This window comes from Pecten maximus, chromosome 9, assembly GCF_902652985.1.
Source record: "Pecten maximus chromosome 9, xPecMax1.1, whole genome shotgun sequence".
Classification (NCBI taxonomy): Eukaryota; Metazoa; Mollusca; class Bivalvia; order Pectinida; family Pectinidae; genus Pecten; species Pecten maximus.
Window position 1 is genome coordinate 5,596,460 of NC_047023.1, and position 14,469 is coordinate 5,610,928.

Here is a 14,469-nt window from a genome sequence, read left to right on the forward strand (position 1 = left end):
TTATATACCCGTAAAGTAATGACTTCTAATGTTATGTACCGATAACGGACATAATACAATCTAGCAGTAGATATATCACAAAATACAAATATCACAAAACATTACAACGTGTTTGACAACGAATGTGTGAGCTACTTCTGCACTTTCGTGTAGGAAAGGACCCTGCAGATACATTTGCATTGTTTGTCTATTACCCGATTGTAATCGTAAACACTCTGTAACAATAAGATCATTAAAATGTAAATTAAAAAAAAAAGAAAAAGAAAAAAGAGTTCGTTAAGCGTTTGAACTTTTTTATCTGCCACCTCTCGTCCAGGGTTGTTCGAATGTGTTTATTTGTAATTTCAGTTTCATAATCACATCTATTATTGAGGTGTTGTTTGAAATAAGTTTGTCACGGATGCGTACTTGATTTATTCAAACCGAAGCGTTATAGTAATCAGGAGCATTGCCACCTTTGACAAACTTGTTTCAAATTATAAAACATGTCTTTTTCTAATCAAAAAGAAAGCTTATGAGTAACTCATCAACCATCGGGATAGACAAAAGATCTCTTTCGATTTCAATTAAACAGATACCGTTATTTTTGCAGCTACCCTACTTGGAGAACCCTTGTGCAAAGCTGGACACATGCACACGGCAGGTCGGTGTCGTCAAAAAAGCCTAACGTGTTACACTTCCATCGCCTACAGATAAGGGTTCAACTCAGACTTAACACTCCTGATATAGATGGCTCAGACTTAACACTCCTGATAATATAGATGGCTCAGACTTAACACTCCTGATATAGACAGCTCAGACTTAACACTCCTGATAATATAGATGGCTCAGACTTAACACTCCTGATAATATAGATGGCTCAGACTTAACACTCCTGATAATATAGATGGCTCAGACTTAACACTCCTGATATAGACAGCTCAGACTTAACACTCCTGATATAGATGGCTCAGATTTAACACTCCTGATATAGATGGCTCAGACTTAACACTCCTGATATAGATGGCTCAGACTTAACACTCCTGATATAGATGGCTCAGACTTAACACTCCTGAAATAGATGGCTCAGACTTAACACTCCTGATATAGACAGCTCAGACTTAACACTCCTGATATAGATGGCTCAGACTTAACACTCCTGAAATAGATGGCTCAGACTTAACACTCCTGATATAGATGGCTCAGACTTAACACTCCTGATATAGATGGCTCAGATTTAACACTCCTGATATAGATGGCTCAGACTTAACACTGCTGATATAGATGGTTCAGACTTAACACTCCTGATATAGACAGCTCAGATTTAACACTCCTGATATAGATGGCTCAGACTTAACACTCCTGAAATAGATGGCTCAGACTTAACAGTCCTGATATAGATGGCTCAGACTTAACACTCCTGATATAGATGGTTCAGACTTAACAGTCCTGATATAGATGGCTCAGACTTAACACTCCTGATATAGATGGTTCAGACTTAACACTCCTGATATAGATGGCTCAGACTTAACACTCCTGATATAGATGGTTCAGACTTAACACTCCTGAAATAGATGGCTCAGACTTAACAGTCCTGAAATAGATGGCTCAGACTTAACACTCCTGATATAGATGGCTCAGATTTAACACTCCTGATATAGATGGCTCAGATTTAACACTCCTGATATAGATGGCTCAGACTTAACACTCCTGATATAGATGGCTCAGACTTAACACTCCCGATATCGATGACTCAGACTTAACACTCCTGATATAGATGGCTCAGACTTAACACTCCTGACATAAATATAACATTCCCGATATAGATCGCTCAGACTTAACACTCCTGATATAAATTTAACATTCCCGATATAGATGGCTCAGGTTCAGGGTTGCATGTTGATTTGCACCAAATCTATCTTCACATAGTTGAAGGCATTAAAAGGCAACATTTGTGACATTATAATACTTTAATGATATACCATGAATACGTGTTCATAGTTTTTGTTATCCATACATTTTTAGATATACCTCGTAATTTGCTTTTTCCCTTTTTTTAATTTCCTCTGTACTGCCATCTGTCTTTCGCACATATTTCATCTCTTGTGTCACTGACAAGTTCTATAGAGATGACATATCTTTGCTCCCTAGTGTCACTGACGAGTTCTATAGAGATGACATATCTTTGCTCCCTAGTGTCACTGACGAGTTCTATAGAGATGACATATCTTTGCTCCCTAGTGTCACTGACGAGTTCTATAGAGATGACATATCTTTGCTCCCTAGTATCACTGACGAGTTCTATAGAGATGACATAGCTTTGGTCCCTAGTGTCACTGACGAGTTCTATAGAGATGACATATCTTTGCTCCCTAGTGTCACTGACGAGTTCTATAGAGATGACATATCTTTGCTCCCTAGTATCACTGACGAGTTCTATAGAGATGACACATCTTTGCTCCCTAGTATCATTGACTAGTCATAGAAGGATGACAAACATCTTACGTCTACGAGTCGTCCTAAAAGGGTGAGACAATTTTTGTCCCTGGTGAAACCTCTAAAAATTCGATGATAAACTAATAAATACCAAGTTAATAAATCACAGAGATGGCATTTAACTGCTAACAAACGTTATAAAGATGTGGTTACTATCAAGCTTATTGTAATGCTTATTTTACCACAGATTACGTTACAGCAATAATTAGTTGCTTGGGCGATAACCAACAGTCAATATTAAATGAGGACGATTTCAACGAATGACGAGACTCCTAACGAGTGTCATCACATCACATACTATTATCGTATATAAACATAGTTCCACCAATGTTCACCATCTGACGTTATAATTACAGCAAGCTAAGCAGTCTTCAAAACAAACTAAAAATAGCATACGGTGGCTGATATGCCCCAATTCGTAATTTCGCCCAGAAACAATCATAATTGTTTATCGTTTAGCCCCACTAAATTAATTGTTTCACAACGCCGAACCGAAATTGCGAGAAAAGGCAAAACATAGCTGTGATCCAATTGTTCACGACCCGTTCTTCAGTTTAGAACATTCTTCAGCGTAAGATTACGAAACTATTCGTTCTTTCTTGCTTTGCGGCAAGATCACGAAAAATGTAATTACCGTCTTTTTCTCTTAAAGGCAAAATATAGGGTCGCTAATTAGCAAATTTACATTTTGTTACTTCATTTTACATATTTTGTAGTTACATTCTGGATCGGCAAAAATATAACAATAATACTTTCATTATTTCGTGGCAAAAGAACAGCTCATTAAGGTCATCTAAACAGTATACATCTGTCTAAACGCCAAACATCCATGTATGTTTCTTGGATTCAGGCAAACAACCAATGGCATATATAGAACAGATAGCAAAGAAGGACAAATAAAAAAAGATAGTATTGTAAAATAGTGTAATCTGTACCGGGAAATAGGTCAAACACATGGCGCTCCCGGGAGATGTTATAAGCAGTCAACTTATTGCTGGACTTTGATGTTCGTGTAGAAAACCACACTATGTACAGTACGACCCCTTGAGGAATATTCTACAGTAACATAACAAGCTATCTGTGAAGCAGACTGTCACATTGAACTTTGATTCCTTTACTGGTTTTAAGTTTTTGGATTGCCAGCTCCTTATCCAAGTGGTATTGACTACTCTAGCCAGAAAGTACATGTACAGTAAACGAGAGGAGATCCCAAAGATTGAATACAGAGTAATTCACAGTTTTATTTTGAAAAGTATATATATATTAACTGTTATCCTACTCTTGTGGACGTTAAATAGCCTATATTCCTTTCCTATGAAATGTAAGGCAGCAGGGCCCGATACAAACACGGGGATATGACGACTCTGGGGAGCAATACACATTTCTCGTTTAAGCAAACCACTACAGCCATTAAGGGAATTTGAGTACAATACAGGTGGCAGTTGATTGTGTTGTGATGTGTCTAAACCGTATCTGATGCAATCTAACTGTGAATGATATGTCTCTTGGAATAGTGCAGACAAACAGGATCTAAAGTCATCAAGGAAAGTGATACGTTCTTCGGCCTTTCATGGGAGTTAGCATGCTATAGCTCTTCACTAAGTTTGCCACCGACTACATATATTGATAATTTGCTAATGTTTCCAAAAATATTGTCATTTTTATTGTTGATTACGTAAAGGAAAAACATATATGGACAAATTATCTAAAGCTTGAAATTGTGAAATATTACGAACGAAGACGTTGTTCGTGGTTTAATAATCCCGCGTCATAATGCGATTGGTGTCAAGAGTAGAAAAACGTAACGCTTAAAGAAAGAGTAGACAGAAGGAAAGCCAAACAGATTTGGTGTTTCTCACAATCCCAGGCAAAAAACCAAGAACCAGACATATGATTTCATTTTAGACACCTGATACAATCACCATGACGTGAGGTAAGGAATGTCTCGTGTTGGGTTCCCCTATGTCAACTAAAGACAACACCGCCCCAAATCATGCCAGGGACTCAAACAAGTCGTTTCTGTACGAACTATCATTCACTTCAGCCTCGTATTCAATTACTCTGTGAACTCCACGAAAGGTCGGACAGGTCATGAACCACCATGCTAGCTCAGCCTTGAACTGCAATTGTGTCTTTTGGATGTCTGGTGAATAACGGCGGTGTCTGAGTAAAGCAGGCAGTATATATTTAAGAGTATGTATTTTACCCACCAAAACTTGAGGAACAGAGTCTTCCTGTGTAATTCGATATTTTACATTTTTGACGATGTTGCGTATATAACAAATAAGGTTTCGCATGCACATCTTGTCACGTGCGTGATGTAATATAGACAGATTATGCAATAGCGTGATTGTGAAACGATGAGTGAAAATAACATAAAACAGAAATTATAGCCAGTCCAGAAAATACTGTTGAAGTTCCAAATTCAATTTCATGTAATGACAAGTACAGACATAAGAAGTGTAAGCTTCAAGGTCGCTAGCTATTGATGCTGATATGATATTTATATAACGTGCAACGAGCTATGATCTTTGACGTCCTACGGTAACACGACTGAGATACCGAAAGCGATGAACGCTTATTCACTAATACTACAACACACTAGAAATTAGGAAACAATTATTTGGAGCTTTGTGACACAGTTTGTGAGCTAAATATGGGGGATACTGTATATATATTGCGATATTTGAGTATTAGATAAGTATAGATACTCAAATTTCCCTTTTCAATGTTTGTTCTTTTTCATTATTTCTTCTTTGTAAAGTAAATGTGTCGTCTATTTCTATTAAGGTTTCCTATTGGTGATACATCATTTGCACACATACATGGTTATACGTTATTTTGGAGATTTTTTGGAAATTACATGTATACTTATTGTTGAATTTTAAAATAATATATCAATCAATGTAGCTCTTAGCATGAATGTGTACAAATGTAGCTCCCACATTGCTTTGTTGAAAATATATATATATAAACGCATATAAATAAATATACTGTATGAAAGAGTTTGTAGAATGAATGATTTTTCTTTTTTATTACAAAACGAGCAAATGGGCTGAAATGAAAAACGAATGTGTGAAAAAGAAATTAGGAAACTTGGAAAAATAGACTAGCATTGAAAACACATAAAAAAGTAGACTAGCATTGAAACTCCATAGAAAATAGACTGGCATTGAAATCACAGAAAAAGTAGACTAGCATTGAAACCACAGAAAAAAACTAGCATTGAACCCACATCAAAAATAGACTAGCATTGAAACCACATCAAAATAGACTAGCATTGAAACCACATCAAAATAGACTAGCATTGAAACCACATAAAACTAGACTAGCATTGAAACCGCATAGAAAATAGACTAGCATTGAAACCACATCAAAGTAGACTAGCATTAAAACGCCATAATAAATAGAATAGTATTGAAACACCATCGAAAATAGACTAGCATTGAAACCAAATAAAAAATAGACTAGCATTGAAACCACATACATGTAAAAAAGAAACTAGCATTGAAACATCATAAAAAGAGACTAGCATTGAAACCACATAAAAATAGATAAGCATTGAAACCACATAAAAAGAGAATATAAGAACTTGTTTAGATATAAAATCTTCGCTGGATATACGACATTTTGCTAGATGTACGACACTTGGTTGGATGAACAACATTTAACATTAAATCTCTATGGGAGTAAATCAATCCTGACAATATCGTCTACATGGCTGTGTATATGAGTCAGTAAATCAAAAACAGTCGACCCACCTGATCATATATTGATTTGGCGATAAAAACAGGTTTACAATAAATCTACTTTCGTAATTATAAACCTTAGATGACAAATATCCCGCTGGAATTCATGAGAAATATATTTGGGAAATCTGATACAATTTTCTCTTTTGTGTATTACAAATGGCGAAGATTTATCAACGTTATTGAAACGTCATATTTTCGTTTGCGTTAGGAAAAAACCCTTACGATGATTAATACAAGGCTAGACATCGTAAAACTCATCACGTTAAATCATACATAGGGTTGATAAACAATTACATCTACACTGTGGTATTGTTTGTCTCCGTATGTCGCTCATCACATTAAAACATACATAGAGTTGATAACAAAATACATTTACACTGTGGAAGTGTTTATACCCGCGTGTCGCTCACCCGTTCGTGTAACTGTGATATCGAAGAGGCGATTTATTACATTGTCTCGTCAGGGCAACACAAACAACGGCTAGTGAAGATATCTGTGGTCAATTAAGATTATTACAAGATTTGAACTGTCTTCTTTAGAGAAATATTTATATGATAATTAAATAAGATTTATAGAATAATCCCAGTTTTTATGCTTTTGACCGAAGCGACTAAACAACAATTGTTCTGAATATGTTTTGAATACAATATTAAATGATCTAGCAACACCTGGATATTGTACCAGACTAACTTGCCGAAATGAACGCAATTTGAATTCCAATCCCAGCCAACCGGCACCTTCCAGACGACATGTTTGTTTACAGCACCAGAATTAGAGCAAACGCGTATTAAAAAAAGCTAGTACTGCGAAGCTTCAAAGCGATCATGCCAAACATCCTACTCTCTAAGGCAGAGTTGGTTGATAAATTCAGTATCAATTGTTTCCTTCTGTTTCTTTCTTTTATTTCCAACAATGAGTAATTATTTGGAAGTAAACAATTTTCCCCACTTCAAACAAATTTATTTTAACCATGAAAAAATACTTTGGGGAAAATAACATTCCAATTCCAAGGTTGTTTGTGTTGTTTTTATTAATTGCAATTATGTTTTTAGATTTCTAAAATTAACGATTATCTAGATTTCATGGCACCGTGTATTGAAATATGCATACGATTTGGAAGATACAAGTAGGCCAGTTTTCAACCAATTGATTCATTTCTAATACTCTTTGAAAGTTTGATGCTATTGTCTCGGTATTTTATATATGTTTTTTGTTTTTAGTTTTCTATGTGAACTCCAAAAATTTTGAATTCATATTTCTTACATATTATTTAAGGAATAAACTCATTTTTTTTTCAATATCAATGCGGGCATAACAACATTGACTTTTGGACATATTCATGGTAAATATGTCCGGACAACAACACAAACAAAACGTTGTTCTATCTACAACATTTATTCTGTAAGATTTTTGAAGTGATCTTTAATGTTTTGAACATTTAAGAGACCATCACGACATTGGATTTAGGTAAATATTACATGGGGCGTGTGCATTTAAAAGAGCACGAAAAAAAAAAAAAAAAAAAAAATCGACGGCGGAGAGTACTACCCGTGGTAACGCGGTCCCCGACAATACTACACACTGTGACGGCGGAGAGTACTACCCGTGGTAACGCGGTCCCCGACATTACTACACACTGTGACGGCGGAGAGTACTACCCGTGGTAACGCGGTCCCCGACATAACTACACACTGTGACGGCGGAGGGTACTACCCGTGGTAACGCGGTCCCCGACATTACTACACACTGTGACGGCGGAGGGTACTACTGTACCCGTGGTAACGCGGTCCCCGACATTACAACACATTGTGACGGCGGAGGGTACTACCCGTGGTAACGCGGTCCCCGACATTACTACACACTGTGACGGCGGAGAGTACTACCCGTGGTAACGCGGTCCCCGACATTACTACACACTGTGACGGCGGAGGGTACTACCCGTGGTAACGCGGTTCCCGACATTACTACACAGTGTGATGAGGCTTATATTGTTATGAAAATTGAACGCAATTTCCGCCAATGCTTTCAAGCATACTGAATGTAAATATTCAGCCTTAAATCAAAAATACAAATGCATGACATCGCTTCCGAGATATATGTACATGCAGATATGGTATTTGTATTGATTTATACTTAAGTTTCATTGAAAAAACTAAATAAATTACCATCTGTATGTCTCAGCATGGGTCTATTATTTCTATCTTTTTCTTTCTTTTAGTAGAAACATCTTTTACTTTTGTTCTAAGCAAACGTAACCATTGATGACAATATTATTCATATAATTATTAATCTGAAACACTTAAAAAAAGCTCCAAAAATTAAAATGCACTGTTATTAGAGAAGGGTGAACCAACCAAAGCTATGCATGTTCTCCGACTAATGGTAAGTGTTGTTGAACGCAATCGCAATGTTGCATTAATCATAATGAAATGTTTCAATGTATATTTCTTAATTGAATTATTGAACAGATGTATTTGAAGTAGTTTGATTATTTGCTGGCACAATTGTTGTTGATAAAGAAGCCTTTTACTGGTTGATTAATCAGCAGGATGAGACTAGGGTTGTATTAGATGAAGCAACCCCTGCTTTGTAAAGATAATGACCATAGCTACTTAATAACAACTGTTCTGAATACATAATGACAGAATTAGATGATCTAACCACACAGGTATATTGTACGATGTTTACTTGCCATAATTCATACTAATCAGATATAACTTTTATATAACAAAGTTTACACTTGCTTATTTGTACACTTATTGATCTTCCTTCTTTTGACAATATCTCTGTTAGTTGTAGTCCCTCACACGAGTCTTTACTTTCTTTCTGTTAAATATCTTAATTTTTTCCCTCATTTCTATAGGTTCCAGGTTTCCTTTAGATAAAACAAATGTCATATTTCGGTGAATTTTGAGAATTGGTTGTTTTGCGAAATTTGATTTTTGTTTTGGAAAACATCAATATTTTGCATTATCACATCAATAATTATGTTCCTTTGCTTTAATTCTTAGGGTTACATTACTCGAACAGTTTTCTCCTTTTTGTTGTACATTTAATTGTGACAGTTCATGATAGAAAACATAACTCCCCTCAGTCATCTGTGGTGGGAACGGAAGGGCCAGAAAGGGCTAGTAGTCTAAGAGAACAACCCTGTTAAGCTCTTATGTACAGCTAACTTGATGATCACAATATATTATGTTCTAGAGCATCACTTGGCTGGACTACATGTTCAAGAGACTTAAGTTTCTCGCGTAACACTGCTACAAGATACAAGAACACTTTATTTTACGTCGAATATACACAAACAGAGTAACATAAGCTCGAAAGAGCTTGTATTTCGACAAACATGAATTGAAAACAGATATTCAAACAACAACATAACTATATCACAGCACTAGTTAAATAGTTACATCACAGATATAGGTTAACCTACATCACAGATTTAACAGATCTAAGAATGAACAACAGTATAACATAGACACTGTGTTAGTTACTAAAGTTTAAATTAAAACACTATAGAAAAGTGTAACGTACATTGAATGCTTTGTAGTAAAGAGTAAAAAAAAATCCAGAATACACACTAATATAGTGTACATTAGAAGAAAAAAAATTATAGTAATTTAAATAAATAAAATTAAACTGAAATACAGAAAAATAAAATCAAAACTTGAGACAAAATATACGAGACACAAAGCATGCAATATCTAGAGCAGAACATCAGACGTCACATCTCTGAGAGCACACATACGGAGTGTAAGGAATAAAAAACAGAAAGGCGTACATCACATGACAAAATTTAAGCTGAACATATTAGCACACTTACAGTCCGGGCCGTCCCACATACGGAGCAGCCTCCGAAATTCGACATAGTTTTCAACTTTCCGCAGGGTATTTGGAAGGCTGTTCCATATACGATACGTACCTGAAGGACATTTTGCTCTACCCGGAGGTGTTAACGCTGGGAAGGTGTTCTTTGTTCTCTGCCCTGGAATTATACAAAATTGTTTGTTTCTTAATAAGATTAAAAATGCTAGTTTCCAGGGGGAATGGGTGGGACCCAAAAGGGGGAATCTACAATTCAAATGCACATTTTGTAGAAATGGCCCCAAATCATGAGATGTTGTGCCCTAAGTTTAAAAAGTATTTCTCAATAACCAAGTGATCCAGAAAAGTAGATGATTAATATAGGCCTATATGGCCTCTTTTTTGGTTGCTGCATAATGCCTTAAGTAATCTTTCAGACTTGGATGTCAAAGGTCAATGTCACTATTTCTATCAAATGAAAATCAGTTGCTTGGAATAAATGTAGCTTCAGCTTTATAAGTCAAATGTTAAAGATAATGTTACTATAGATTGAAATAATAATGCACCTATCAATGAAAGACCATGCTTTCCCTGGATAAAAAAAAGTATTAAAACTCAATGCTAGCGAACACAATATTGTATATATTCTTCACGGGGATAGATACAGCAGCATTTTAAATACTTTAATATATAAATACTTATTACCGGTTAGCTTGTTTGTCACTGTGAAGTAAGAGCGAAATCGAAATTTTTATTTAAATTGAATGATGTCTGTGGAACGAGATACGGGCAATTTCTCTCTCTGGGTATGAAAACATACTACAAACAACAGTCGTCAGCAGTAAGGTGTTGACAGTCCAAAACAGCATAATTATTCTACTTGCCAGTTTTGAAGGGATTTACATATATTGGATATTATTCACTGATACAAGTGCCATTGTAGCTCTGTAAACTCATGTCGTATAATGGAAACCGGTATAAACGCGAAAGCCTGGTCTCAAAAGTAACAATACTGAAATACTACCTTTGCTTCCGCCTGCCTCGAAGAACAATTGACTGATTTTTTTTTTACAATTGTATATTGGATTTTAATTGGAATATGTATAGTTTTTGTACAAGACCAGATTGCCTTATCAGAACCATACATGATATGTGCGACAGTCGATAGCGTTCGTTCTATCCAGGCTCCAGAAGGCATTTCTACGTAAAAGAACGTTGTATTAAATTCTAATCAAATTGATCAAAACCTCGTTATACGACCTTGAACGAGAGAAATGCGCTGCCAGATTGAGTTGACGCTCCGACGAGAAGGCTCTGGGCCTTTACCATGGACTGTAAATGGTAAAGAGTAACATGTGGGAATTGTATATTAGAACATGATCCAATTCAGAACGGACTGCTGTATGGATAAAATAGATCAATATATTTACATTACTTCACTATCCTAGTAAAAAGGGTGCATTGACTTTGCAAGAGATTCCGTTATTAGGATTTTGTATCTTTGCGTTTTTTCTGTAAATATCGTGTCGTGTTTGTGTATATCGTGTCGTGTCTGTGTATATCGTGTCGTGTCTGTGTATATCGTGTCGTGTCTGTATATCGTGTCGTGTCTGTGTATATCGTGTCGTGTCTGTGTATATCGTGTCGTGTCTGTGTATATCGTGTCGTGTCTGTGTATATCGTGTCGTGTCTGTGTATATCGTGCTGTGTCTGTGTATATCGTGTCGTGTCTGTGTATATCGTGTCGTTTCTGTGTATATCGTGTCGTGTCTGTGTATATCGTGTCGTGTCTGTGTATATCGTGTCGTGTCTGTGTATATCGTGTCGTGTCTGTGTATATCGTGTCGTGTCTGTGTATATCGTGTACGTGTCTGTGTATATCGTGTCGTGTCTGTGTATATCGTACGGTGTCTGTGTATATCGTGTCGTGTCTGTGTGTATCGTGTCGTGTCTGTGTATATCGTGTCGTGTCTGTGTATATCGTGACGTGTCTGTGTATATCGTGTCGTGTCTGTGTTTATCGCGTCTGTTTATATCGTGTCGTGTCTGTGTATATCGTGTCGTGTCTGTGTATATCGTGTCGTGTCTGTGTATATCGTGTCGTGTCTGTGTATATCGTGTCGTGTCTGTGTATATCGTGTCGTTTCTGTGTATATCGTGTCGTGTCTGTGTATATCGTGTCGTGTCTGTGTATATCGTGTCGTGTCTGTGTATATCGTGTCGTGTCTGTGTATATCGTGTCGTGTCTGTGTATATCGTGTCGTGTCTGTGTATATCGTCGTGTCTGTTTATGTGTCTGTGTATATCGTGTCGTGTCTGTGTATATCGTGTCGTGTCTGTGTATATCGTACGGTGTCTGTGTATATCGTGTTGTGTCCGTGTATATCGTGTGTCTGTGTATATCGTGTCGTGTCTGTGTATATCGTGTCGTGTCGTGTATATCTGTCGTGTCTGTGTATATGTGTCGTGCTGTATATCGTGCCGTTTCTGTGTATATCGTGTCGTTTCTGTGTAATCGTGTCGTGTCTGTGTATATAGTGTGTGTCTGTTATATCGTGCGTCTGTGTATAGTGCGTGTATGTGTTGTGTTTGTGTATATCGTGTCGTGTCTGTGTATATCGTGTCGTGTCTGTGTATATCGTGTCGTGTCTGTGTATATCGTGTCGTGTCTGTGTATATCGTGTCGTGTCTGTGTTTATCGTGTCGTGTCCGTGTATATCGTGCCGTTTCTGTGTATATCGTGTCGTTTCTGTGTATATTTTGTCGTTAAGGTCTACATCGTGTCGGTTCTATTTTAATTCTATCGTTTCTGTCTATATCGTGTCGTTTCTGGAACTGCTATCTGTACTTGTTGTGATTCAAGGCAACCCCGTAAGACACTATAGATCAGTTAGTGCGTCCTACATAAGATTCAATGTGAGCAAATTGTATTTGTTTTGAATTCGGTTCACTAGGAACGCTATGCCAGGTCTTTCTTGTGCTCAATATAAAGGGCAACCACTGCGTCAAAATTCAGAAGCAAGCATTCAAGTTTAAGTGATTTGGTACCGCAGATCGTGAGCTAGAATACCGGCCAGGGCACGATTAAAAATGATCTTCCTCCTTCATTCTTGTTTCTGGAAGATCGGAAGATTTGAAATGATAATTTGCTGTCAATATAGTATTGTGTCTGATATATATACTGTAATTGTTGTGTCAAACACTTAAAAATAATGGTAACATTCAATGATCAGCTGGCCAAGATCCTAAAACTGCTCTAAAGTGGCCACCTACCCGAACGCAATTACAGGTAATACCTCAAGGGTTCCTTAATCCTATCAATGTGTAACGTCATTGCTAGTATATCATTCCACAACTGTACTTGATGTTACACACGGGAGACATCAGTAATATAGTTATGATTATATAAAAGGGTGGAAATGAATAAAACTGGAACAAGATTCAGTTCTAGGCATTGATTTCCCCCAAGAGAACCTCTGGCGGTATGTACAGTATAAGGGATGATATTCTGTCTCTGTTACGTTGTTTTAGAAACTTAATTGCTATCGATATCACATACTTTCAGAGAGTAAGTCCTTGCCTTCAACACAACAATAAATAATGCTGTGTTGACAATGTATAACATATGTTTATTGAGTAAACTACCAACTAAAGGGGAGATATTGTCAAGCACAACATGGGTAGATAAAACGTGGTTAGTAGCCAGCGATATATATTTGGAGTTCCGGTAGGCATAATATATCAACAATGAACTTATCGCAGACAATGTTTCCTCTAGAGATATCTACATATTCAAAGCTAGATCATCTGTAACACAATACTATTAAATATGACCTTGCTAGATATACATGGATATGAGTGTACATACTCATTGTTCACGGCTTATCCCGAGTTGGTTTGGTTAGAGTCTCGGATGCGTTGTTGCAAGGTATAAACTGACGCCGACATTGTAGTTCTACATCAGTTAAGCATATTGTCGAGGGCATTCAACATATCGCCAAATCCATCATCGCTATACTGAGAACGGGCGAACCAGTCATCCCACTCCAAAAATATTGAGTGTTAAGTTTTACGGCCAAGGTATACTCATGGTCATGATACAGAACAAAAACCCTTACTTACATATGTAGGTAAACGCTCAAATAAAGGCAAGACTGAGGCTGTGTTAAGCGATACATTAGGTAAAAAAGAGAGAAGATAAAATCCCCACCTTTCTTCACCTCTAACCTATCATGCTACTTACTATCTTTTGTTCTTTTATGCTTCCGATATCCGTCCTAATATGACCCTGGCTGTTGGTGATTTCTGACATTCGTCTGACCCTGGCTGTTGGTGTATCCCTGACATAAGTCCTCACACGGCCCTGGCTATTGGTGTATCTTTGACATCCGCCCTCATATGACCCTGGTTGTTGGCGTTTCCTTGACATCCGTCATCA